This window comes from Pelophylax lessonae, assembly GCF_965119305.1.
Source record: "Pelophylax lessonae genome assembly, chromosome: 9".
Lineage (NCBI taxonomy): Eukaryota > Metazoa > Chordata > Amphibia > Anura > Ranidae > Pelophylax > Pelophylax lessonae.
In genome coordinates this window covers 197,394,805-197,422,180 of record NC_138776.1, presented here as the reverse complement: position 1 = coordinate 197,422,180, position 27,376 = coordinate 197,394,805, and the positions used below count along the sequence as shown (strand labels likewise).

Sequence of the window (27,376 nt, the reverse complement as noted above, 5' to 3'; positions counted from 1 at the left end):
TGAAAATCAGACATTTTGCTGACACCCATATTGTATTCTGTACAGTTTGAGTGTATTATGCAACTAGTCTCTGCTTCAGGATAGACAGCAGAAGTAATCTATCATGGTGGCTACATTACAAATGAGCACCCACACAAAAAAAATGAAAGGAAAGTTGTCTTTATGTTAATATACATTCTTCTTTAAAGTGTTTTTTCAAGTTAATGGTTTTTTTTTTTTCTAATTTTTTTTTTTAGAAAATGTTACAAGACTGTCCATCAATGAAACTGCAGGTAATCCAGTATAATTTAGAAATGCTGTGATGGTGGAGTGCCAGTTTTCCTAGAGGCAGAAGAGCATTAAGCACCTCTGTTGTTATGCTTATCTTCTGAGGGTCCCTTCCTTATGGGGGAATCAATTGCGCTTCTATTTATTCCCTCTGGCTTTCTCTTGTCGCCAAGCATACAATACTCAAAAACCACCCAGCCGCGCTTAGTTGTTACTCTACTAAAACACTCAAAATCCACTCAAACTTAGCTGCTGTCATAAGACATAACATGTCTCAAAAATGTCAACTCGGATAGCCCACAATCAAGGCAGACAGTGCTATAACAAATGTAAAATAACTAACTTAATTACCTGTCCGCCCATATAGCCCATTCTTATGTCTTCAAGGGGAAGAACGGTCTTAGAAGTTCCAAATCCAAGGAGGATTGGCCACAACTTTGGTCCACATTTACCTCTTGTTCTATCAGTATGATATCTACTGAATCTGCTATGAAGCTACTCGCCCAATGGTACATGGTTCCTACCAGACTTGCCCCACTCCACCCTTCACACTCCCTATTGTGCATCCTCCCTCTCCCGGCAAACCAGGCTGCATTCTCGGATTCAGGGTCTGGCATAAATGTATAGGGTGGGGGGGGGGGGGGGTGGGTGCTCACAATTTTTTTTGTTGCCCAGGGTCCCCCTTAAGTTTGTTCCAGACCCTAAGAACAACATGAAAAAGACAAATACTGCTCCAATTTTAGAGCTTCACTTCCTATGAGACAATTTCATGACTTTAGTGGTCAGAAACCAGCTCTCCCAAGCAGTCACAGGTTCTTATTATTGTACAGAGAAAATTGTTTGTGTATCTAGCTCTTTACACCCCTATGAAGAATAATGAAAACCCAGGATGTTTTACTGACAGTGTTAGATAAGTATCACACAAAATGTGGCAGACTGGTCCTTTTAAAATGAGCAACAAGTTCACCCGTCTATTGCTACCTATATAATGCAAACACTGATCAAATCTGTAAAGATTCTTGTGAAAATCAGACGTTTGCTAACACTCATATTGTATTCTCTACAATATGTGTGTATTATGCAACTAATTTCTGCTTCAGGATAATCAGCAATATGTGTTTATTATGTATACTATGTGTTAATATACATTCTTCTTTAGGCCCCTTTCACGCAGTCCGTCCGTGCGTTTATCTCAGAGGGGGATCGAGCCGCCGATCCCCTGCTGAGCAGGCGGGTGACAGCTGTGTCTCCGTGCTGTGCGTGGAGACACAGCTGTCAGTTTCCCATACATCCCTATAGGGGAATCGGATGGGAACGGACCGTCTGTCCGTTCTCATCCGATCCGATCCTCTGGACGGATGCAAAATAGGGTTTCCATCCATCCAGATTTGACGGATCGGATGTCAGCGGACATGTCTCCGCTGACATCCGATGCCCCATAGGGATACATGGGGGGAACCGTTCAAATCTGCCACAAAAACGGACAGGCGGATCTGAACGGTCCGTCTGTGTGAAAGGGACCTTAAAGTGTTTTTTCAAGATAGTAGTTTTTTTTTTTATTTTAGAAAATGTTAGAGAACTGTCTAACAATCATGTTACAGGTAAACCAATATACAAACCCGATTCCAAAAAAGTTGGGGCACTATAAAATGTGAATAAAAACAGAATGCAATGATGTGGAAGTTTCAAATTTCAATATTTTATTCAGAATACAACATAGATGACATATCAAATGTTTAAACTGAGAAAATGTTTTATTTTAAGGGAAAAATAAGTTGATTTTAAATTTTATGGCATCAACACATCTCAAAAATGTTGGGACAAGGCCATGTTTACCACTGTGTGGCATCCCCTCTTCTTTTTATAACAGTCTGCAAACGTCTGGGGACCGAGGAGACAAGTTGCTCAAGTTTATGAATAAGAATATTCTCCCATTCTTGTTTAATACAGGCTTCTAGTTGCTCAACTGTCTTAGGTCTTCTTTGTCGCATCTTCCTCTTTATGATGCGCCAAATGTTTTCTATAGGTGAAAGATCTGGACTGCAAGCTGGCCATTTCCGTACCCGGATCCTTCTTCTACGCAGCCATGATGTTGTAATTGATGCAGTATGTGGTCTGGCATTGCCATGTTGGAAAATGCAAGGTCTTCCCTGAAAGAGAGGACATCCGGATGGGAGCATATGTTGTTCTAGAACTTGGATATACCTTTCAGCATTGATGGTGCCTTTCCAGATGTGTAAGCTGGCCATGCCACACACACTCATGCAACCCCATACCATCAGAGATGTAGGCTTCTGAACTGAGCGCTGATAACAACTGTTGCTGTGGGGTACCGCTGGATGTGCTATGCCTGTTCCTCCAAAATACTGTGCTGGGCTCTCCATCACACCAGGCTCCCACCGAAAAGTGGAGTTTGTGTGTGGGCTGTCATGTGGGGCTCTCTGGATTCCCATCTGGTCACTTCTTTCCGGTCAGCGGGGTAATGCTGCATAGCTGGATGTTAACAGTGCCATGGCATGCTTAGGATCACATGCGTGTGCAGGCAGTAGCACCGACATGTTTCGCCCACAAGCCACATGGGCTTCTTCAGGGTACAGTGAGTGTGTGTTTGGCACATTGATTTGTTTAATAGTGGGGGGCACCTCTATTTTTGTTTTAGGTGAGTTGGTGCTCCTTGTCAGGAAGACATTAGGGTCATCAAAATCCTGCCTGTGTTTTTAACTTCATTTTTTGATCTATCTAAATTTCTTGACATTACCTATAATTTGATTTTCTTGATGTTTATAGATTTTAAACAGATTGTGAAATTAACCAACTGCTCAGTACCTCGGGTACCAAACAATGGAGGATTGGTGTGTGTTTATTTTGACAACTATTACTGCAAACCAATGTGTAATCAGGTATTTTACTTTATTAATATTATCTTTAGTGCTGTCAAAAATGGTTATTTCTCTTACGTCCTCCGACAGTTGCCGCCACTTCATATTCATCACTAATGGGGGTTATTGACCTTTGCTCCGCAGGAGTAGCTAGGCAACAAAATAGTTAATATCAAAGCTTTTAGCATATCCCACCCCTAGGGGGTGGTCCCCTCAGTCAATACCTCCCTGCTTCCTGCATTCCCAACTCAGTTTCTAATGCCTAGCTTAGGAGTAGGCTGGCTGTTCCTGTGCTGGGGCTCTCAGTCTCAGCTTCTTTTCTCTTTTTGATTTTATTTGGAGTTTTTTTCTCTTTCTTTTACTTAGCTGTTTATTTTCAGCATTAGTTAGCTTCTTCTGATGACGATGATCGTGCGGAGCTGGGTCTTGGACTGGCCACCCTGGATCCCAGGGCTCAGGGCCAGGGGCTTCCCAGCCTGCCATTGAGCGTTCAGCACAGGTTTCCCTGGCACATTGAACGACCCATCCCTGTTCGCTGCAGGGATGCTATCTGTGAGGTGGCTACCTCACTGGACGCCATTGCGGTTTCGCACCGCAGTTCCACTGCGTCACGGCTGCGACACTCCCTGTCCTCAGTACAGCGGTTTGGTCGCTGGAGCAGGCTCCCCACGCCATCCGGACTGGTAAGTGTATCTCTATGTGGGGACCTGTCTATTGGGGGTCAGTCTGGGACTGTGGGACCCTGCATGTCTGTGTGGCTGCTGAGCTCCCTGTCAGTTCCTGTGTGGAATTACTGCCTGTGTGTGGGCTGCGAGGGGGGGGGGGGCTCTCCTGCTCTGCTGAGTGCATACATGAAGCAGTCTGAGTTTGGACATGCTGTGCGGCGATCGCTGCGGCGACCCGCCATTTTTTTGTGGCAGAAATGTGGTGGCCGGTCCTGTGTGGTAAGGCGCAGCGTTTTGGCCACATGTCGGCGCCATTTTCTATTTGCATATGAAGTCCTCAGCCGAGCGGCCATGTTTGTGTAGCCTTACATAGGCTTTACAGGGGCGGTCAGTCATTGCATCACTTCCTTTTGCTCTGGGACAGCGATCGGTGGCAGCAGCCTGTGTGATCTCTCCAGGTTTTTACCTTTCCATTTTCCTGTATTCCTTGCCCAGTGTTCTTATCCCTGTGGGGGTCGGTGTATTCAGTGGATGCGGTGGGCTACGCTCGCCGAGATCTTAAAGGGGCAGTACTCCTTTTTTCCTAATACTACTGGGGCATGGATTCTCAGGATTTCAAGTTTCCTCCCGCCTTGGTGGGGGGCCAAGGGGCTGCTGCTTCCCCCGAGGGGGCGGATCTGGCTGCTATTGTGGCAAATTTGGCTGCTCAGGTGCAGATGCTGGTGGCTGATCGATCCACAAAACGGCCCAGAGTGTCTATTTCCTCTGATTCAGAGGGCGATGGGGCTGCTATGGCTGGAGTGCCCTTCTCAGGGTCTCACTCATCTCTAGACCTTGTGGGGTCTGAGGGGGAGGCTGAGGTGGAAGGGGTTGATAATTCTCCCCCTGGCTCGTCTGAAGAGCTTGCACTCATGGATGAGTTGGTTGCTTCTATCAAGCAAACGCTGCATTTGCAGGATGAACCATGTCCTCCTGTTTTGATGTCCTCTTACGGGACGCAAAGGAAACGCAAAACATCGCAGGTTTTTCCTTGCTCTACGGAATTTCAGCGCGCGGTTGATGAGCAATGGCGCAATTTAAAGAAGCCTTTTGCTGTGCCGAGTAGGTTCAAGCTTCGTTATCCATTTACACCCGCCACTGATGAGATCTGGTGTGTGCCGCCTCAGATGGATCATGCAGTGGCGAATTTAAATAAATACACTGCGATCCCTGCTGAGGATACTCCGGTGTTCCGGGACCCGACTGACAGGAGATTGGAGTCTCTGGCCCGTCATTCTTATACGGTTGCTGGCTCTATGCTGAAGCCTATTTTTGCTTCCATTATGGCAGCCCAGGCTATTGCGGATTGGACGCAGGTGCTCAGGCGCACCCTGGTGGCTGACTCTGCCCCGCCGACAACTTTGGCTATGGTGGATCAGATTCATCAGGGTGTCATGTATTTGTGTGATGCGGACTTGGATTTGGTCCCTTTTGGCTGCGCGTCTTTCAAGTGTGGCGGTATTGAACCGTCGCCTGATATGGCTGAAATGTTGGTCTGTTGACCAATCTTCTCGCAAGACTTTAGCTAACTTGCCCTACGCGGGATCTCGCCTTTTTGGCGAATCTTTGGATACTCTGATAAAGGGTATTTCTGGGGGTAAGAGCACTCTCTTGCCCCAAACTCACAAGAATAAGTTTGTTTGTGGTAAGAAGAATACCTCGTTTAGACCCTCTTAGGGGTCCTTTCGTGCCTTTCGGTCGCACTATAAGGGCAAGCCCTTCAAGGGCCAAGGTTCCCAGAAGAAGCCGTGGACGGGTAAGCAGATGTCCGGCCAGTCCGGGTCCGCTGCCCATAACAATACGGCCTGAAGGGACGCCCTCACCCAGTTCTGGGGCGGGGGGACGTTTGCTCGGTTTTCTTCAACCCTGGCTGGACCGCATTCGGGACAGGTGGGTTCAGGAAATCGTTCGATCTGGTTAAAAGATCGAGTTTCTCTCTCGGCCGGCGGGCAGATTTTTCCCCTCAAACCTTCAGCTGACTCCGGAGCGCTTGCGGGATCTGCACCTGGCGGTGCGGGCCCAGGGAGTGGTGGTTCCGGTGCCTCTTCGGGACAGATTTCGGGGGTTCTATTCCAATCTGTTCACTGTGCCCAGAAAGGAGGGCAAGGTACGTCCGATTCTGGACTTGAAAGCTCTGAACCACTTTGTGCGGGTTCGAAAATTTTGCATGGAATCCCTGCGCTCGGTGGTGGCTGCCCTGGATCCGGGGGAATTCATGGCCTCCATCGATTTGAAGGATGCGTATCTTCACATTCCAATTTTCGAGGGTCACCAGAGGTACCTTCGATTCGCCATTGCGGAGGATCACTACTAATTTGTGGCGTTACCCTTCGGTCTTGCTTCGGCTCCGCGGGTTTTCACCAAGGTGCTTGCGCCGGTCCTGGCTTTACTGAGAGCCCAGGGCATCTCTGTCTTGAGGTATCTGGACGATATCTTGATTCGGTCTGCGACCAGTCAGGGCCTGGTGAACGACCTGTTCATCACGATGCAGACTCTGCAGGAGTTCGGTTGGACGATAAATTTCCCAAAGTCAACGTTGTGTCCGTCCGTTCGTCTTCCCTACCTGGGGATGATACTGGACTCTGTTCAAGCGAAGGTCTTCCTGCCGGAAGACAAGCTCCGGACACTTCAGGACGAGGTCAGGTCCCTCAGGGACAATCAGTGCTCGTCACTCCGGACGTGTATGAGGTGTCTGGGATTGATGGTCTCGGCTTTCGAGGCGATTCCCTTCGCCCAGTTTCACACACGGGATCTTCAGGCGGAGGTCCTGGCCAAGTGGGACGGGCGTCCGCAATCTCTGGATCTGCGGATTTCGTTGAGCCGCCTCACCCGAAGGGGTCTTTTGTGGTGGCTCCAGTCCCCGGCGGTGTCGGGGGGCAGGTCTTTTCGTCCTTTGTCGTGGACGGTGATCACCACGGATGCCAGCCTGTCGGGCTGGGGTGGTGTCCTGGGCGTTCTGTCCGCCCAGGGAACTTGGTCGGGGGAGGAATCCTCTCTTCCGATCAACATTCTGGAATTGCGAGCAATACATCTCTGCCTTCTGCGTTGGACGGGCAGGCTTCAAGGCTGTCCGGTTCGGGTGCAGACGGACAATGCCACAGCGGTGGCCTACATCAACCACCAAGGGGGCACCAGGAGTGCCCGAGCGGCTCGGAAAGTAGCCGACATTCTGTCTTGGGCCGAGACGCACGTCCCGGCGATAACGGCAGTTCACATTCCGGGAGTGGAGAACTGGCAGGCGGATTATCTGAGTCGCCAGACCCTGGACCAGGGAGAATGGTCCCTTCACCCGGATGTCTTTCAGATGCTGTGCGCGAAGTGGGGGTCCCCAGATGTGGACCTGTTCGTGTCTCGTCTAAACAACAAGGTGGAAAGGTTCGTAGCAAGGACGCGCGATCCTCGGACAGACGCCTCAGACGCGTTAGTGACGTCCTGGAGTCAGTATCGTCTGATGTATGCCTTCCCACCGATTCAGCTGCTGTCCAGGTTCCTTCGCAGGTTGGCCTTGGAACCGCGCACGGTGATTCTGGTGGCACCGGACTGGCCTCGCCTGTCTTGGTACGCAGACCTCGTGAATCTGGCGGTCGACGCTCTGTGGCGTCTGCCTCTTCGAGAAGATCTCCTGTCTCAAGGACCGATCTTCCATCCTGCTTTAGTCGCTGGCTTTAACGGCCTGGCTGTTGAAAGCCAGGTCCTGAAGGATAGGGGTCTCTCCCCTGCGGTCATTCCCACTTTGATCAAGGCTAGAAAAGCCTCTTCGGGGAAGATTTACTACCGTACTTGGAAGGCGTATTTTGCCTGGTGTGAGTCCAGGGGGTATTCCCCTCGCTCGTACTCGGTATCGAGAGTGTTGGCTTTCCTCCAAACTGGAGTGGACCAGCGTTTGGCGTTGGCCACGATTAAGGGTCAGATTTCTGCGCTGGCCGTTCTTTTTCAACGCCCTGTGGCGTCTAATTCTTTGGTTAGCACCTTTGTTCAAGGGGTGCGTCACTTGGCTCCTCCTCGGAGGAATCCTTTACCTCCATGGGACTTGTTCTGTCCGTATTGCAACATGCTCCCTTTGAGAAGATCAGGGAGATCTCGTTGTCTCTTTTGTCTAAGAAGGTTGCCTTTTTGGTGGCAATCACTTCGGCTCGCAGGGTATCGGAGCTGGCGGCCTTGTCCTGCAGCTCTCCCTACTTGGTGATTCACCTGGATAAGGTGGTCTTACGACCTAACCCTTCTTTTCTTCCGAAGAGGATCTCGAAATTTCACCTCAATGAGGACATTGTCTTGCCTTCGCTTTGCGCGAAGCCTAAGCATCCAAAGGAGGTGGCGTTGCATTCCTTGGATGTTGTTCGGGCGATCAGGGTTTACCTGTCATCGATGAAATACTTTCGCAAGTCGGATTCTCTATTTGTCCTTCCAGAGGGTCCTCGGAAGGGCATGGCAGCGTCAGCTGCGACCATCGCCAAATGGATCAGACAGACCATTGTGCAAGCCTATGCTTTGAAGGGGAAGGTTCCTCCTTTCCCTGTGAAGGCGCACTCTACCAGGTCTCTGAGTACGTCTTGGGCCTATCGTCATCAGGCCTCTGTGGCCCAGGTGTGTAAGGCGGCGACTTGGTCGTCCGTTCACACCTTCTCAAAATTCTACAAGGTGGATGTTCAGGCATCGGCGGATGCTTCCTTTGGCCGCAAAGTTCTTAGTGCGGCAGTGCCTTAGGGCCCCTTGTTTTTGGGTCCTTGGCTGTTGGGATGTCTTTATCCCTAGGTTACTTGTTTTCCTGGGTCGTTGCTCCTGTAGAGCACGTTTTTTTTTCCTGTTGCCCAGTTGGTTCTCTTACCTTGATAAGGTTCCTTTCTCTGATGTGGGTACTGCGTTGCTTTAGGCGCGGCTGCTTTTTTTCCCACCCCTAATGTCTACACTGCTATGGGACGTCCCCATTAGTGATGAATATGAAGTGGCGGCGACTGTCGGAGGACGTAAGAGAAAACGGAAATTTTGTAAGATCTTACCTGTAAAATTCCTTCCTCTGAGTTCTCCGACAGTCGCCGCCCCCGCCCCTCTTTTGGGGTTTGTTTATGTACTCTACTGCTATGCTACTGAAACTGAGTTGGGAATGCAGGAAGCAGGGAGGTATTGACTGAGGGGACCACCCCCTAGGGGTGGGATATGCTAAAAGCTTTGATATTCACTGTTTTGTTGCCTAGCTACTCCTGCGGAGCAAAGGTCAATAACCCCCATTAGTGATGAATATGAAGTGGCGGCGACTGTCGGAGGACTCAGAGAAAGGAATTTTACAGGTAAAAATTCTGTTTTTGAATATTTCTTATACAAGACATCATTTTCTGTCTTTTAGTTCACATATTTTGTTGTCATTCTGTTACAATTTTCAGGATTGTATTTACAACACAGATACAGTATTTCCTATGCAGGTTCGTCTTCTAGTGGCTATCTGTATTTTAGATGGTGTGTTGCTGATAGTTTTGAGATTAAAATAACAGGATAAGCCATCTATAACAGTGTAAATTTGCTGTCCCCTCAAAATAACTCAACACACAACCATGAATGTCTAAACCCCTTGCAACAAAAGTGAGTACTAAGTGAAAATGTCTAAATTGGGCCCAATTAGCCATTTTTCCTCCCCGGTGTCATGTGACTTGTTAGAGTTACAAGGCCTCAGGTGTGAATGGGGAGCAGGTGTGTTATATTTGATGTTATCGTTCTAACTCTCTCATACTGGGCATAGGAAGTTCAACATGGCACCTCATGGCAAAGAACTCTCTGAGGATCCAAAAAAAATGAATTGTTTCTCTACATAAAGATAGCCTAGGCTATAAGAAGATTGTAATGACCCTGAAACTGAGCTGCAGCACTGCGGCCAAGACCATACAACGGTTTTACAGGACAGGTTCCACGCAGAACAGGCCTCACCATGGTCGATCAACGAAGTTTAATGCATGTGCTCAGGGTCATATCCAGAGAGTGTCTTTGGGAATTAGACTTATGAGTGCTGCCAACATTGCTGAAGAGGTTAAGGGGGTGGGGGTGTCAGCCTGTCAGTGCTCAGACCATACGCCGCACACTGCATCAAATTGGTCAGCATTGCTGTCGTCTCAGAAGGAAGCCTCTTCTAAAGATAATGCACAAAAAAGCCCGCAAAGAGTTTGCTGAAGGCAAGCAGAGTAAGGATATGGATAACTGGAACCATGTCCTGTGGTCTGATGAGACCATAATAAATGTATTTGGTTCAGATGGTGTCAAGTGTGTGTGGTGGCAACCAGGTGAGGAGTACAAAGACAAGTGTGTCTTGCCTACAGTCAAGCATGGTGGTGTAAGTGTCATTATCTGGGGCTGCATGAGTGCTGCCAGAACTGGGGAGCTACAGTTCATTGCAGGAACCATGAATGCCAACATGTACAGTGACATACTAAAGCAGAGCATGATCCCCTCCCTTCAGAGACTGGGCCGCAGGGCAGTATTCCAACATAACAACCCCAAAAACACCTCCAAGACAATCCCTGCTTTGCTAAAGAAGCCGAGGGTAAAGGTGATAGAATGGCCAAGCATGTCTCCAGACCTAAACCCTATTGAGCATCTGTGTGGCATCCTCAAACAGAAGGCGGAGGAGCGCAAGGTCTCTAACATCCACCAGCTTCAGTGATATCGTCATGGAGGAGTGGAAGAGGACTCCAGTAGTGACCTGTGATGCTTTGTTGAACTCTATGCCCAAGAGGGTGAAGGCAGTGCTGGAAAATAATGGTGGCCAAACAAAATATTGACACTTTGGTCCCAATTTGGACATGTTCACTTAGGAATTTACTCACTTTTGTTGCCAACGGTTTCGACATCAATGGCTGTGTGTTGTTATTTTGAGGGGACAGCAAATTTACACTGTTATACAAGCTGTGCACTCACTACTTTACATTGTAGCAAAGCGTCATTTCTTCAGTGTTGTCACATGAAAAGATATGATAAAATATTTACAAAAATGTTAGGGGTGTACTCTTTTGTGAGATACTGTATGTAAGCAGCATCCACTATTATTTTGTTTATTGTAAGGTGCTGTTTTTCTCATTTTATTTATGCATGTCAGAGCCATCTTTACATTTTTAATTTAGCTAACAAACTTTCTGTAGCTGTGATGTGGGGTGGGGCTATATAAATCTCAGGATCAGATAGAGAGAAATAAAAATAATTTGACAGGTAAACCAGCTTCCATATATGTGTTTCAACTGTTTGTTAGGCTTTTTTTTTCCCTAGAGCTCCAATAATATTCGCTAATACATTTTTGACACATTAAAAACATCTTTTTTCTTTTAATATTTAGTGTATAAACCCCAAAATAGTGGAGAAGTTTTGTCTTTGTGTAATTTACAAAGATAAAATCTAGAGCAACACTTAAGCTGGCCATAGAGGGGTCGGTATTCTATTAGTTCAGCAGAAATGTGGCCATTCCCGCTAGAGAGAAGTCAAATTATGGATCTTCTCTCAAACGGAAATGTTGGAACTATTTTAATCAGTCAGCACATACAGCTAATCGGCTGCGGCACTGATCAATGTATTCTGACAGTGGCAGAGTCCCTGCTGTCAGAATACAGTGGTGCAGCAGGGAGGGTTCCTTCAAATGTGTGGATGGGGAAATCCTTTTTTTTTTTTTTTTTTTTTTGATCAGCTAGCTGGGTAATTAAAAAAAAAAATCATCTATGGCCAGGTTAAGAGATTTTACAGACCCAATGTGGCAAACCATTGCAGGCAATCCGAAATAACCATTCATTAGTCCTAGATAAATGACTCCTGAAAAAGAAATTGTAGGTACTATGAGTAATTACATAACATTGCCGTTTACACTGTACTAATGTATGAGTTTTTAAAACTTTACTCAAGGGTTATGACTTCGCTTTTTTGAGAAGGAGCAGGCTATATGAGGAATGTGGAAAAAAACTGCCTACACTTGGACAACTCAGTATATCGGAGGTTCTCGGTTAGCAGAATGCATTGGTAAGTTGGTGGAATTAATTGTTGTTCCGCATGTGAAATATGAAAAGAAAAAAAAACAAAGTAAAAAGCATTTGACACGGTACCCTATAAATGCTTAGCCCACAAATTGAGGTCTGTTGGTGTATATGTAAATGGATACAGGGGTGTGTCCAGAGGGTAATGATAAATAGTGTATCTTCTTAATGGTCTGGGACCAATCCTGTTAAACTTGTTCATAGATTATATAGAGGTTGGGATAAATTGTTCAATCTCAGCATTTGCTGATGATACAAAGCTAAGCAGGGCAATCCTTTCACAACAGAAGAAAACACGTTTACAGGAAGACCTCTATAAAATTGAAGGGTGGGCAAACACATGGCAAATGAGGTTCAATGTTGGGAAATGTAAAGTAATGCACTTGGGGGCTAAAAATATGAATGCAAGCTACATGCTTGAATCAAGGATGGAAAAAGACCCTGGGGGTCCTAATTGATGACAGACTGAGCAATAGCATGCAATTACAAGCTGAAGCAAGCAAGGCCAGCAGAATATTAGTATGCAAAAAAAAGGGTATTTACTCAAGAGATAAAATGTTAATTATACCACTTTATAAAACTCTAGTTTGGCCACATCTTGAGTATGCCATCCAGCTCTTGTCCACAGTCCACAGAAAGGATGCTCTGGAACTGGACAGAGTCAAGGGAAGGGCAATGAAACGAATAAGGGGGCTGGAGGATCCCAGCTAGGAGAAACATTAACTTTATTCTCCCTGAAGAAAAGATGCTTAAGAGGGGATATGATATTATTATACAAATATCTTAATGATGATTCCAACATCAGGAGGAATCTTTTCAGTCTCAGGTCACTCAAAAAGACACAAGACCACTCAATAAAGTCGGATGAGAAGTGGCTTAACATTAAACAGTGTAAGGGGTTCTTTACTGTTAGAGTGGTAAGGATGTGGAAGACGCTTCCACAATCGGTGGTTTCAGAGGGAAGTGTCACTAATTTAAAAATACTCTTAGATTGGTATTTTATCGAACACATTATACAAGGATATAGGAAGTGGTAGAGACACAAATGCGCATGCGCGCACACACACACACACACACACACAGGCACACATTGATCTGGATGGACTGGTGTATTTTTCCAACCTTACTAACTATGAAACTATGTTGGGTTTTATCACTTTTGCAGTTCAAAAATGTGCGGTTTTCCAAAGTGAACGTCCACTGAACATACTGAATTAGGTGATGTTTCAATACCCAATCATGTGCAAGAAAAAAAAAAGCTTCCATTTAATTTGCTAAATGAACAGCCTCTAAATCAACCCATTGTGCATGTGCAGCCATATGCAAACACATTAACCACTTTACCACTAGAGCATTTTGCTGTCTTACGTCTGGGCCACTTTTTGCGATTCGGCGCTGTGCGACTTTAACTGACAATTGCGCGGTCGTGCGATGCCGTACCCAAACGAAATTTACGTCCTTTTTTTTTCCCACAAACAGAGCTTTCTTTTGGTGGTATTTGATCACCTGTGCGATTTTTACTTTTTGCGCTATAAACAAAGAGCGTTTATTTTGAAAAAATAACAATATTTTTAACATTTTTTAAATGAAATTCCCCCCAAAAAAGATGTAAAAACCAATTTTTTTTTTAATTTTTGGCCATTTTTTTTTCTGCTACCCATGTTTGGTAAAAAAAAATCGCAATAAGCGTATTTTGAATGGTTTGCGCAAAAGTTATTGCGTTGACTAACAAAGGGAAAGATTTATGTCATTTTTGGTGTTTTTTTTTTAACGAGTAATGGCGGCGATCTGCGATTTTTTTTTTTTTTTGCGGGACTGCGACATTGCGGCAGACAGATCGGACCCTTTGACATTTTTGACACTTTTGGGGGTACCAGTGACATTACTGCAGTAATCAGTGCTATAAATATGCACTGTTACTGTAAAAATGACACTGGCAGGGAAGGGGTTATTTTTATTGGAGAGGGAGGGGTTAATGTATGCCTGGTGCTTACTGACGTGTGGCGGGGGGGAGGTGACTGTGTGAGACAGGGACAGATCGGATGTCCAGCTATGCTGAACACTCCGATCTGTCACTCCCTGTCACTGAGGAGATCCGACCCCTCGTGTTTACACAGGCGGGCGGATCTCCACACTAGATCCCCGACGATCGGGGCAGAGCAGCGGCGATCGCCGCTGCTCCTCCCCTGGCCCGACTCCCGCTGTGAATGAAAACAGCGGGACCGCGCCTCCGGCGGCTCGCGAGCGCCGCCTACAGGGGAGGAGTCTGGCGACGTAGGTCTACGTCGTCAGACGGGATCGTGCCACTTTGCCGCAGTAGTACTCCGGTACTCAGTGGCAAAGTGGTTAAAGAGGTTGTAGAATGATTTAGTAGAACTTAACCCATTAAAACAATATATGCTCATCTGGTTCTACCCTCTCGCTCTTATAGAACTTAGGAAAATCTTATCTTTTTCTGTATGATACAGCACTTCCTTCTTTCCAGCTTAGGTTAAAATGATATACCCCCCCATACATAGACACACTGCCTCTTGGGGTAGCCATGTTACATGCTACACGTTACACACCCCAGGAAGCAGCACATTAAGGAGTGTTAGTAAATACAATTCTCTGTGCAACACCAAATGTGTTAAACCGCTACAAATAAAAATGTGTCCATTCTCCAAATCTATTAAATGTTCCTGAAAATCACTGAACTCCTCACATAAAACCATAAATATATCTTAAATTGTACTGTGCAACATTATTCCATCATCAAGAAACCAATATCTGTTACAAGAAATGTGTAAAAAATAGTGCAAATACTCCAATGTTTTGACCAATAAATATTACTCTACCAATACACTATATATGCATATATACAATAAATCCAATGTGTACAATATTCAGAGATGTGAAAAGGAAAATAATTAAATATAAAAATTTAAAGTCCATAAGTGTATGAGTGTGAGATTTCCATCACCAAATTGTTCCAAACCAACTCAATTGCTATCTACTAAAAAGAAGCCTACATTTCTTGCTGTGAGCACTCTTCTGTAAATACCAGCACCATTCACTATCGACGCTCACCTTAACACATGAACCTATTTGGCAATATAGCTCACAGTGTGCTTTCCCCTTTAAAGGGTCTTAATTGGCTGCTTCAGGTATCCAGACACCAACTCTTGACTCCTCCAGTATATCAAATGATGTGAGGGAAACACAGCAAGATATTTTCACCACCAATAACTCACAAAAGGAATAGAAATTATACATATTGTTTTACCGCTTAAATTAGCAATAGTATTTTATTAAAACAAATTAAAATGCACTCACAAAATCAGTGCACTAATAAACAGTGGCACTGGTTGCACTAATGCAGCAAAAAGGGTTTAATTAACACTGACGCTGGTTGCACTAATGCAGCTCAAACAGGTTAATTAACTGTCACTGGTCGGTCACTAATGCATCAGTGACCAGTAGCAATACATTAACCCCCTCATTCTGCATAATACAAATACCATTGGTAATTAACCTCCCCTCAGCCTCAGTCTCCCCCCCCCCCCCCAATCCAAAGAGGTAATGATGGCATTCAGCTTACTGGGATTAACAGTGCTTGGTTCTTCCTTGGCACGGCGGCTCCTCCAGGTCACAGCTTCGGCAAGCAAACCCTCTGCTCCTCTCATCTTGGTCCTTTGAAATTTCGGGCTCCAGCCGGTGGCTGACGTCGCTACAAATCCCTATCACGTTTGTATCTCCGCTAACAGGGAAGTGAAGGTTCCGCCCCCCCTTGTACTGGCCCTGCTCTGCTGTTTCCGACCTTCCGGAAATGGCAGGCAGCGGCGGCTATCTTTGATGTGGCAAAATGCCGCAAAACCTCAATTTTGTTCTCGAGGAACCCTAGGGTTCAGCAGAACACCCATTGGGGAACGCTGGTCTAAACCGCTGGCAACAAAAGTGAGTACACCCCTAAGTGAAAATGTCCAAAGTGGGCCCAAAATTTCACAATTTTGTGTGGCCACAATTATTTTCCAGCACTGCCTTAACCCCCTTGAGCATGGAGTTCACGAGAGCTTCATAGGTTGCCACTGGATGCCTCTTCCACCCACTCCTCCATGATGACATCAAGAAGCTGGTGGATGTAAGAGACCTTGCGCTCCTCCGCCTTCTGTTTGAGGATGCCCCCACAGATGCTCAATAGGGTTTAGGGCTGGATACATGGTGGGCCAATCCATTACCTTTACCCTCAGCTTCTTTAGCAAGGCAGTGGTCGTCTTGGAGGTGTGTTTGGAGTAGTTATCGTGTTTGAATACTGCCCTGCATCCCAGTCCTTGAAGGGAGGAGATCATGCTCTGCTTCAGTATGTCACAGTACATGTTGGCTTTCATGGTTCCCTCAATGAACTGTAGCTCCCCAGTGCCAGCAGCACTCATGCAGCCCCAGACCATGACACTCCTACCACCATGCTTGACTGTAAGCAAGACACACTTGTCTTTGTACTCCTCACCTTGTTGCCACACACGCTTGACACAATCTGAACCAAGTTTATCTTGGTCTCATCAGACCACAGGACATGGTTCCTGTAATCCATGTCCTTAGTCTGCTTGTCTTCAGCAAACTGTTTTTGTGCTTATTTGTGCATCATCTTTAGAAGGGGCTTCCTTCTGGGATGACAGCCATGCAGAACAATTTGATGCAGTGTGCAGCGTATATGGTCTAAGCACTGACAGGCTTACCCCCCTACCCCTTCAACCTCTGCAGCAATGCTGGCAGCACTCATACGTCTATTTCCCAAAGAAAACCTCTGGATATTACGCTCAGCACGTGCACTCAACTTCTTTAGTCGACCATGGTAAGGCCTGCTCTAAGTGGAACCTGTCCTTTTGAACTGCTGTATGGTCTTGGCATCCATGCTGCAGCTCAGTTTTAGGGTCTTGGCAATCTTCTTATTGCCTAGGCCATCTTTATGTAGAGCAACAATTTTTTTCATATCCTCAGAGGGTTCTTTGCCATGACGTGCCATGTTGAACTTCCAGTGACCAGTATGAGAGAGGGAGAGCGATAACACCAGATTTGACAAACCTGCTCCCCATTCACACCTAAGACCTTTTAACACTAACGCATCACATGAAACCGGGGAGGGAAAATGGCTAACTGGGCCCAATTTGGACATTTTCACTTAGGGGTGTACTCACTTTTGTTGCCAGAGGTTTGGACATTAATGGCTATATGTTGAGTTATTTTAAGGGGACAGCAAATTTACACCGTTATACAAGCTGTACACTCACTACTTTACATTGTAGCAAAGTGTCATTTCTTCAGTGTTGTCACATGAAAAGATATAATAAAATATTTACAAAAATGTGAGGGGTGTACTCACTTTTGTAACATACTGTATATATCATGGCATATAAAGTGCATAACATTAGTGCAGTCCATTTCAAAAGTGCATCTACTGTATATATCAGGCATGTCCAACCTGCGGCCCGGGGGCCACATGCGGCCCGGAACCCCAGGCAATGCGGCCCACTGCCCCGTGACAATTTTTTTTTCCGGGTGAGGAAGGACGTCGGGTCGGGGGCATGGCCACAGGGGCCTCCAACTAATTGTAGGCAGAGGCTGCCTCGGAGGGGAGGGGGGAGGCGCGCATGTGCAGTGTTTCTGACTTCTACCACCATGACCACTTCAAATCACTGAAGTGGTCATGTTGGTTAGAGTGTTCCTTTAATATTTCTCAGAAGGAGTAAACCTCTATATACTGATTCAATTTCATTTGATCATCTTCTAGTTGTGTTAAATTAGTGCGGGGGGGGGGGGGGCGGTGGCACAGGAAGGGCGCAGCGGCATTTTATTACTTATATACTTTAACTATAGTATATATTTTATATGCGGCCCGAGAAAATTTCTCTACGCTCAATGTGGCCCAGAGAAGCCAAAAGGTTGGACACCCATGGTATATATGAAAGTGTATAACAGTTCATTCTCCAGCTGTGATGTAACAATTATAACCACTTGCTTCCAAATAAAGTGCCTCTCGAGTGAATATATATAGTATAAACAAAGTTGTGTACTTTCACCTTCTTGTGCTCCCAGAACTCTCACCTTAGTGAGTAACCAAATTTGCTTTTTGATTACAGTGCTCAGGGCGATGTTTCCCCGATCCTGGCTTGGTTGCAGATCTATCAGATGTATTTGGATTTTCCTTGGTAGTGGTCCCTTTAAGGCTCCGTTCACCATGCATAATCCATATGTTAGGGTAATGCAAGATGGCCTCCTATAGTGTAGTAGTCAAAATCAATAAAAAAAAATAGTAACACTTACATTCAGATCAATAAAAAACGATTGGTTATGCAAAAACACAAAGCAGCATACAGATCTCCGACATCACTTCCGGTCTAGGAAAATGGCCACCATATGATTTTTAATGGAAACCACAACAGAATGGGTCACCACACAATTTTCGGGCTCCACCAGATAAATGGCATCTAACATAACCAATCCAGTTCTCCCGATGAAGTCCTGTGTTGTGACACAACGTGTAGGGCATCCTGGACCAGAAGAGATGTTGGAGATATGTATGCTGCTTTGTGTTTTTACATACCCAAGCATTTTTTTCAATCTGAATGTAAGAGTTACTATTATTTCTCTTACGTCCTCCGACAGTCGCCGCCCCCTCTAAGTCATCACTGTTGGGTATTGTCATCTGCTCCGCAGGAGTAGCTAGGCATATAGACTTAGTTAAAAACAAAAGGCATTTGCATGTATACACCCCTGGGGGCTGTCCCATCTGGTCAATACCCTCCTGTAGTGTCCACTCCCAACTCAGTTTTAATTTGCCTAGCATCAGGAGTAGTTAGGCTTTCCCTGTGCTGGGGCTTCGGTCTCAGCCTATCTTCTTTTTATTTGATTTTCTTGAAAAATGTCAGTTTTTCTTTCTTTTCTAGCTGTTTATTTTGTCAGCTTTAGTTTTTAGTCGACTCTTCAGACGAAGATGGACATGCGGTGCTGGGATTCGGACTGGCCGCCCTGGTTCCCCAGGGCACAGAGGGTCAGATGGACCCCCAGCCCGCCATTGAGCGTTCAGCTATGGTTCGCCCTGGCATTATGAACGACCCATCTCTGTTCGCAGCAGGGATGCAGCTGTGAGGTGGCTACCTCACTGGACGCATCTGCGACTCAGCAGTGCAATGTCCCTGGCAAACGGCATTCCCTGTCAGATGAGGACAGCGGCTTTCCGTTCTGTGAGGCTCCCCACGCCATCGGGTACAGGTAAGTACTTCTGTGTGGGGCCTCTGTGTGGGGTAGCAGTCCTGGTTGCTGTGTGTTCCCCATGTCTGTGCCTTGTGTGACTCCCTGCTGCGATCCCTGCGGGGATCGCTTGTACATGCGCTGCGGCGCTGTGTGTGTTTGGGGGTGCAGACTGTGTATGGGCCGCGGCGGGGGGAAACCGAGCAGTCCGCCATTGTTTTATACACTGGGCAGGCATGTGAGCTTCTCTATGGGCACAACTACATGCTGATTTGGCGCCAATCGCCGCCATTTTTGAGGTGACCGATCGCTCGGTTCGGCCGCATGTCGGCGGCCATTTTGGTGGAGTCTCCCATACGTTCCTATGGGGCAGTCATTTTCCCTGGGTCATGCAGCAGATGGTTCAGCCTACTTTTACAGCACTTCCTCTTTCCTCTGAAGCAGGAATATTTTTTCTGTACTGTCGCTTCTGGCTCAGTTTTGTCTCCTTCCTGTTTGGGGGTCTTTTTCTATCTTTATAGCTGGAGCGGTGGGCTGCGCACTCGCAGCGCTTTTAAAGGGACAGCACCTAAATCTTGCACTGTCCTTTTTTTCTCACCTGCGCATGGATTCTCCGGATAGCAAATTTCCACCAGCCCAGTTCTCCTGTGGCCCCTCTGAGACCTGATTTGGCCGCTGTAGTGGCGACTTTAGTGTCTAATATGGAAATGCTGATGGCTGAACGTGCTGCTCGTAAGAGGCCCAGATTGTCCCTCTCCTCTGATTCAGAGGGTGATATGGCTGCTGCGAGTGTGCCCTTTTCAGGGTCCCGCTCATCCTTGGACCTGCAGGGGTCTGAGGCGGAGGTGGAGGGGGTTGATACCTCCTCTCCGGGGTCGTCCGAAGAACGGGCGACCATGGATGAATTATTTCTGTGAAGGAAACTTTGCACTTGGAGGATGAGCCCAGTCCCCTGGGCGTTGCGTCCTCTTTTGGGACGCACAGGACCCGCAAGTCGGCGCAGGTTTTTCCCTGTCCCGCTGAGTTTCATTACACTGTTAATGAAGTGTGGCGCACGTTAAAACGTCCGTTCGTGGTGCCCAGTCGGTTCAAATTGCTTCACGCCGGCTACGGAATCGCGCTGGTGTGTACCTCCACAGGTGGATCACACGGTTGCAGTGTTGAACAAGGCTACCTTGGTTCCTATGGAGGATTCCCCGGTTTTCCGGGATCCAACGGACCGGTGTTTGGAGTCTTTGGCCCGCCATTCCTATACGGTGGCGGGCTCTCTGCTCAAACCCATTTTCGCGTCCATGTTAGTGGCGCAGGCGGTTGCTGATTGGACTATGGTGCTTAAGAACAACCTTGTGTCTGATGTTCCGCCTGCCCGGCTGGAAATGGTGGATCAAATCCACCAAGGAATTATGTATCTGTGTGATGCAGCCTTAAATGAGGCCCCCTTGGTGGCTCGCCTCTCCAGTGTCGCGGTGCTTAACCGACGCCTGATATGGCTGAAGAGCTGGTCGGCCGACCAGTCCTCGTGGAAAACGGTTGCTGATTTTCCCTATGCTGGCTCTCGCCTTTTTGGCGAGGCGTTGGATACCCTGGTAAAAGGCATCACGGGGGGCAAGAGCACTATGCTGCCCCAGAACCCGAAGCACAAGTCCTTCCGGGGCAAGCGGAGTTCTGCGCCTAGATCCAGTCAGGGTTCCTTTCGTGCCTTTCGGAACCAATCCAAGGGCAAGCCCTTCAAGTCCCAGGGCGGACAGAAGAAGCCCTGGGCGGGTAAGCAGAAGTCAGGCAATACCGCTTCGACGGGCCAATCCACTTCTGCCTGAAGGCACGCCCTCACCCGTTTCTGGGGTGGGTGGACGTTTGCGCGGTTTCCTCCAACTTTGGCTGCTCCGGATTTCGGACAGGTGGGTTCAGGAAATCGTTCGGTCGGGATACAAGATCGAGTTTCTTTCCCGGCCAGCGGACAGATTCTTCCCCTCAAATATTCATTTGCCTCTGGGGCGTCTGCAGGACTTGCACCGTTCAGTTCAGGACCTCCTTGCTCAGGGAGTGGTCGTCCCGGTGCCTCACCAGGACAGGTTTCGGGGCTTTTATTCCAATCTGTTCACTGTGCCCAGAAAGGAGGGCAAAGTGCGTCCTATCCTGGACCTGAAAGCTCTGAACCGCTTTGTGCGAGTTTGGAAATTCCGTATGGAGTCTCTCCGATCGGTGGTGGCTTCTCTGAGCCCAGGGGAGTTCCTGGCTTCAATAGACCTCAAGGATGCGTACCTGCATGTCCCCCATCTTCGAGGGTCATCAGCGGTACCTTCGGTTTGCTGTCGCGGAAGACCATTACCAGTTTGTGGTGTTACCTTTCGGTCTTGCTTCGGCTCCCAGGGTCTTTACCAAGGTACTGGCGCCGGTTCTGGGCCTACTGAGGGCTCAGGGCATTGCGGTCTTGGGGTATCTAGACGATCTCCTCATAAGATCAAGTGTCAGTCAGGACCTGGTGCGCGATCTGTCCATCACGGTCCGAACGCTTCAGGGAGTTCGGATGGACCATCAACATTCAGAAATCATCGTTGTCCCCTTCGGTTCGTCTTCCCTACCTGGGGATGATTCTGGACTCAGAAGGTGTTCCTGCCGGAGGACAAGCTCCGAACATTGCGGGACGAGATCGGGTCCCTCAGGGATGTGCCAGCATCATCACTCAGGACCTGTATGCGGGTCCTGGGGTTGATGGTGTCGACCTTCGAGGCGATACCTTTTGCTCAGTTCCACACGCGAGCTCTCCAAGCGGAGATCCTGGCGAAATGGGACGGACTGGCTCGGTCCCTGGATCTGCATGTCTCCTTGAGTCGTCAGACAAAATTGGCTCTTCGGTGGTGGCTCCAGTCTCCGGTGACGCAGGGCAAGTCTTTCCGTCCGTTGGTTTGGATGGTGATCACCATGGATGCCAGCCTGTTAGGCTGGGGTGGGGTCCTGGGCACCCTGTCTGCCCAGGGCACTTGGTCGGAGGAGGAGTCCTCCCTTCCGATCAACGTCCTGGAATTGCGAGCGATCAAGCTCTGCCTCCTCCAGTGGTCGGATCGTCTACAGGGTCGTCCTGTCCGGGCGGACAATGCTACCGCGGTGGCTTACATCAACCACCAAGGGGGCACCAGGAGTGCTCGGGCGGCCCGGGAGGTGACAGACATTCTGTCTTGGGCCGAGCTTCACGTCCCGGCAATCTCAGCGGTTCACATTCCGGGTGTAGAGAATTGGCAAGCAGACTGAGTCGCCAGACCCTGGACCAGGGGGAATGGTCCTTACACCCGGAGGTCTTCCAAATGCTGTGTGCGAAGTGGGGATCCCGGACGTGGATCTGTTTGCATCTCGGCTAAATCAAAAGGTGGGAAGGTTCGTGGCAAGAACGCGCGATCCGTTGGCGGACGCCTCGGATGCGTTGGTGGCCCCTTGGCATCAGTATCGTCTGATGTATGCCTTTCCTCCAATTCAGTTGCTGTCCAGGTTCCTCCGCAGGCTAGCCTCGGAGCCGCACCTGGTGATTCTGGTCGCGCCGGACTAGCCTCGCCGGTCCTGGTACGCCGACGTTGTTCACCTGGCAGTGGCGCCTCCGGGGCGACTGCCCCTGCGGGAAGGTCTTCTGTCTCAAGATCCAATCTTCCATCCTGCTTTACAGTCGCTGGCTTTAACGGCCTGGCTGCTGAGACCCAGGTCCTGAGGGACAAGGGTCTCTCCCCTGAGGTTATCCCTACGCTGATCAAGGCTAGGAAATCCTCTTCTGGTAAAATCTATTACCGTACCTGGAAAGCTTATTTCGCCTGGTGAGAGTCCAGGGGGTTTTCCCCTCGCTCGTACTCGGTGTCAAGAGTGTTGGCTTTCCTCCAGTCTGGCGTGGATCAGCGTTTGGCGCTGGTCACGATAAAGGGTCAGGCCATCCTTTTCCAACGCCCTGTGGCGTCTAATTCCTTGGTCCGTACCTTCATTCAAGGTGTGCCACACTTGGTTCCTCCCAGAAAGGAGCCTTTACCTCCATGGGACTTGAACTTGGTTCTGTCCGTGTTACAGCGTGCTCCCTTTGAAAATATCAGGGAGATCTCTTTGCCTCTGTTGTCAAAGACGGTCGCCTTTTTGGTGGCGATCACTTCGGCTCGCAGAGTATCGGAGCTGGCGGCGTTGTCTTGCCGCTCCCCTTACTTGGTAATCCATAAGGATAAGGTGGTGTTGAGAACACTTCCGTCCTTTCTTCCCAAGGTGGTCACTGAATTTCACCTTAATGAGGAAATTGTTCTGCCTTCATTTTGCACGAAGCCTAAGCATCCGAAGGAGATTGCTTTGCATTCTTTGGATGTTGATAATAGGAGTAAGAATAAAACCCACTCAACCCAGCGCTAATAAAATAGAAAATCTAAATGTAAAGCAGCCGCTATAAAAAATCAAATAATAAGAAGAGGTGTATAATGAGAATCAGAGGAGGCTCACATATTAGCGCTGCTAGTGTATGTGAGCCTCCTCTGATTCTCATTATACACCTCTTCTTATTCTTTGGATGTTGTCCGGGCGATCAGGGTTTACCTGTCTACAGAATCCTTTCGTAAAACGGATTCCCTGTTTGTTCTTCCTGAGGGGTCTCGGAAGGGCATGGCTGCGTCCGCAGCAACTATTGCCAAATGGATCAGACAGACCATTGAGCAGGCTTATGCTTTGAAGGAACGGGTTCCACCCTTCCCTGTTAAGGCGCACTCTACTAGATCTGTGAGTACGTCCTGGGCTTGTTGGCATAGGGCCTCGGTGGCCCAGGTGTGCAAGGCTGCGACTTGGTCGTCGGTGCACACTTTCTCGAAATTCTACAAAGTCGACGTTCTGGCATCGGCTGATGCTTCCTTTGGCCGCAAAGTTCTCAGTGCGGCAGTGCCATGAAGGACCCTTGTTTTTTTATGGGTCCCTGTCTGTTGGTATTTGCTTTCCTGGGCGGTTGCTCCTGTTGAGCATTGTTTTTTCTGTTGCCCAGTGGGTTCTCTTACAGTGCATGTAAGGTTCCTTTCTCTGCTATGGGTACTGCGTTGCCTCTTATACGGTTGCGTCTCCCACCCCTCATGTCTATACTGCTTTGGGACATCCCAACAGTGATGACTTAGAGGGGGTGGCGACTGTCGGAGGACGTAAGAGAAAACGGAATTTTTGTAAAATCTTACCTGTAAAATTCCTTTCTCTGAGTCCTCCGACAGTCGCCGCCCCCGCCCCTCTATACGGGGTTCTTGTTTTCTTACTGCTATGTTACCAAACTGAGTTGGGAGTGGACACTGCAGGGGGGTATTGACCAGATGGGACAGCCCCCAGGGGTGTATACATGCAAATGCCTTTTTGTTTTTAACTAAGTCTATATGCCTAGCTACTCCTGCGGAGCAGATGACAATACCCAACAGTGATGACTTAGAGGGGGCGGCGACTGTCGGAGGACTCAGAGAAAGGAATTTTACAGGTAAGATTTTACAAAAATTCCGTTTTTTTAAATAAACATATTGATTCAAACTTCTACACTATGGGTGGTCATAATATTATGGGTGATTGGTGCAACAATCCTTAACTTGCCGTAAAAGAGTTTTAATAGAAGCCCTCATTGACCCCAGTAGCTACAGGAACTGTGGACTCATTCAACATCAAAGATCACAGCAAAATATTCCTAGACCACTTCTGTAGTGAAATTTAAGGACGAATTGCTCCACGTGCCTGCATCAAACCATGTTGTGCTTCCTAAGAATATGTAAATATTTGAATGAACATACAGTGAATCCAGAAAGTATTCACAGTGCTTCACTTTTCCATATTTTGTTATGTTACAGCCTTTTTCCAAAATTGATTACATTAGTTATTTTCTCAACATTCTACAAACAAAACCCCATAATGACAATGTGAAAGAAGTTTGTTCAAAATCTTTGCAAATTTATTAAAAATAAAAAACAAAATAAGTCACATGTACATAAGTATTCACAGCGTTTGCCAAGATACTCAAAATTGTGCTCAGGTGCATCCTGATTCCACTGATCTTTGAGATGTTTCTACAACTTGCTTGGAGTCCCCCTGTGGTAAACTCAGTTGATTGGAGATGATTTGTAAAGGCACACACCTGTCTATATAAGGTCCCACAGTTAACAGGGCTTTTTCAGAGCTAAAATCAAGCCATGAAGTCCTGTAGACCCTTGAGACAGGATTGTATGGAGGCACAGATCTGGGAAAGGGTACAGAAAATGTTCTGCAGCATTGAAAGTCCTAATGAGCACAGTGGCCTCCATTACCCGTAAATGGGAGAAGTTTGGAACCACCAGGACTCTTGCTAATGTGGGCCGCCTGGTCAAACCGAGCTATCGGGGGAGAATGGCCTTAGTCAGGGAGATGACCAAGAACCCAATGGTCATTCTGACAGAGCTCCAAAGTTTCTCTGTGGGGAGAGGATAACCTTCCAGAAGAACAACCACCTCTGCAGCACTCCATCAATCAGGCCTGTATAGTAGAGTTGCCAGACGGAAGCTACTCCTCAGTAAAAGGCACATGGCAGCCCGCCTGGAGTTTGCCAAAAGGCACCTGAAGGACTCTTAGACCATGCGAAAAAAAATTCTCTGGTCTGATGAAACAAAGATTGAACTTTTTGGCCTAAATGGCAAGTATCATGTTCGGAGGAAACCAGGCACCGCTCATCACCTGGCAAATACCATCCCTACAGTGACGCATGGTGGTGGCAGCATCATGCTGTTGGGATTTTTCAGTGGCAGGAACTGGGATACTAGTCAGGATTTTGGGAAAGAAGAATGCAGCAATGTACAGAGACATCCTTGACGAGAACCGGCTCCAGAGCCCTCTGGACCTCAGACTAGGGCTGAGGTTCACCTTCTAACACAGTGGTTCTCAATTCCGGTCCTCGGGACCCACCAACAGGCCAGGTTTGCAAGATAACTAAATTACATCACAGGTGATCTCATTTGCTGCTCAGTGATTGCAGTATTCTAGTCTGCATCCCCCAAGGTAATACTTAAAATCTGGCCTGTTAGTGGGTCCCGAGGACCGGAATTGAGAACCACTGTTCTAACAGGACAACGACCCTAAGCACACAGCCAAGATAACAAAGGAGTAGCTATAGGACAACTCTTTGAATGTCATTGAGGGGTCCAGCCAGAGCCCAGACTTGAACCCATTTAGCAATCTCTAGAGGGATCTGAAAATGGCTCTGCACCGACGCTCCCCATCCAACCTGATGGAGCTTGAGAGGTCCTGCAAAGAAGAATGGGAGAAACTGCCCAAAAATAGGTGTGCCATGCTTGTAGAATCATACTCAAAAAGACTTGACGCTGTAATTGGTGCCAAAGGTGCTTCAACAAAGTATTGGCCAAAGGATGTGAATACTTATGTACATGTGATATATTTTTTTTTTTTTTTAGTTTTTTATTTTTAATAAATTTGTAAAGATTTTAAACAAACTTTCATGTTGTCAATTGTTTGTAGAATTTTGAGGAAAATAATGAATTTAATCAATTTTGGAATAGAGCTGTAACCTAAAAAAAATGTGGAAAAAGTGAAGCGCTGTGAATACTTTCCGGATTCCCTGTAGCTTGGTCACTTTATGGCATTTTTGCTTTGCCACTGTACATGACTCGGAAGCAGGCAGTATTCTTAGCTCTGTGCCCAGAATGGAATAACAATGCAGAAGGACAGCAGGCAGTGTTTTTCTTTTAATTGTGAATGAACAGATTTGAAGCTCGTATTGCTGTGCTTCCTTTTATGACAATATCTGACAGGTCAGTCTCCTAGTCAAAGGGAAGGGATTGCAGCTTCTCTGCTCAGCGTTCATAGCGGAAACATATTCCATTAGAGACAATGGCGCACATTGGTAAAACACATTTATTTTGTTCCAGCTTCAGATATCCTGGTGAGTGGACAACCATCGGCCTATTTCAACAAGACAACGTGTCTAGAAGTTGTTTCGGACAAGAAAAGAAAACAGGAACATATAGATGAGTTCATAAGCGCACTGAAAGAAAGAGACAGAAAAAAAATCACAACAGAAATCTGGATTTTGTCGCTTGTGGAAAATGCTCAACAGATTAAATAAAATGTGATTTTGGAATGCCTTTTTAATTTTCTGATTTTTGGCAGCCCCCTGCTTGAATTTCAAATTAATGTCTGATTGCTAACAATGCCGTACTTACTGACATTTGTTGTTATTCATTTTGAATGTCATTAACTCTGCAAACATCACTTACAGTAAATCAAATATATAATAGTATATATTAAATCCTAAGGCTAACTATTTATTATAGCGTGGAAAGAGATT

General features: G+C 47.1%; 1 long non-coding RNA gene across 1 annotated transcript; it reads left to right on the top strand.

The window, feature by feature from the left end:
- The first annotated feature begins 3,043 nt into the window (after positions 1-3,043).
- Positions 3,044-27,172, top strand: LOC309563863. Its single transcript, XR_014225745.1, has 3 exons — positions 3,044-3,167; positions 11,720-11,833; positions 26,958-27,172. It is a non-coding gene; the product is annotated as an uncharacterized lncRNA (long non-coding RNA).
- Positions 27,173-27,376: the final 204 nt, after the last annotated feature.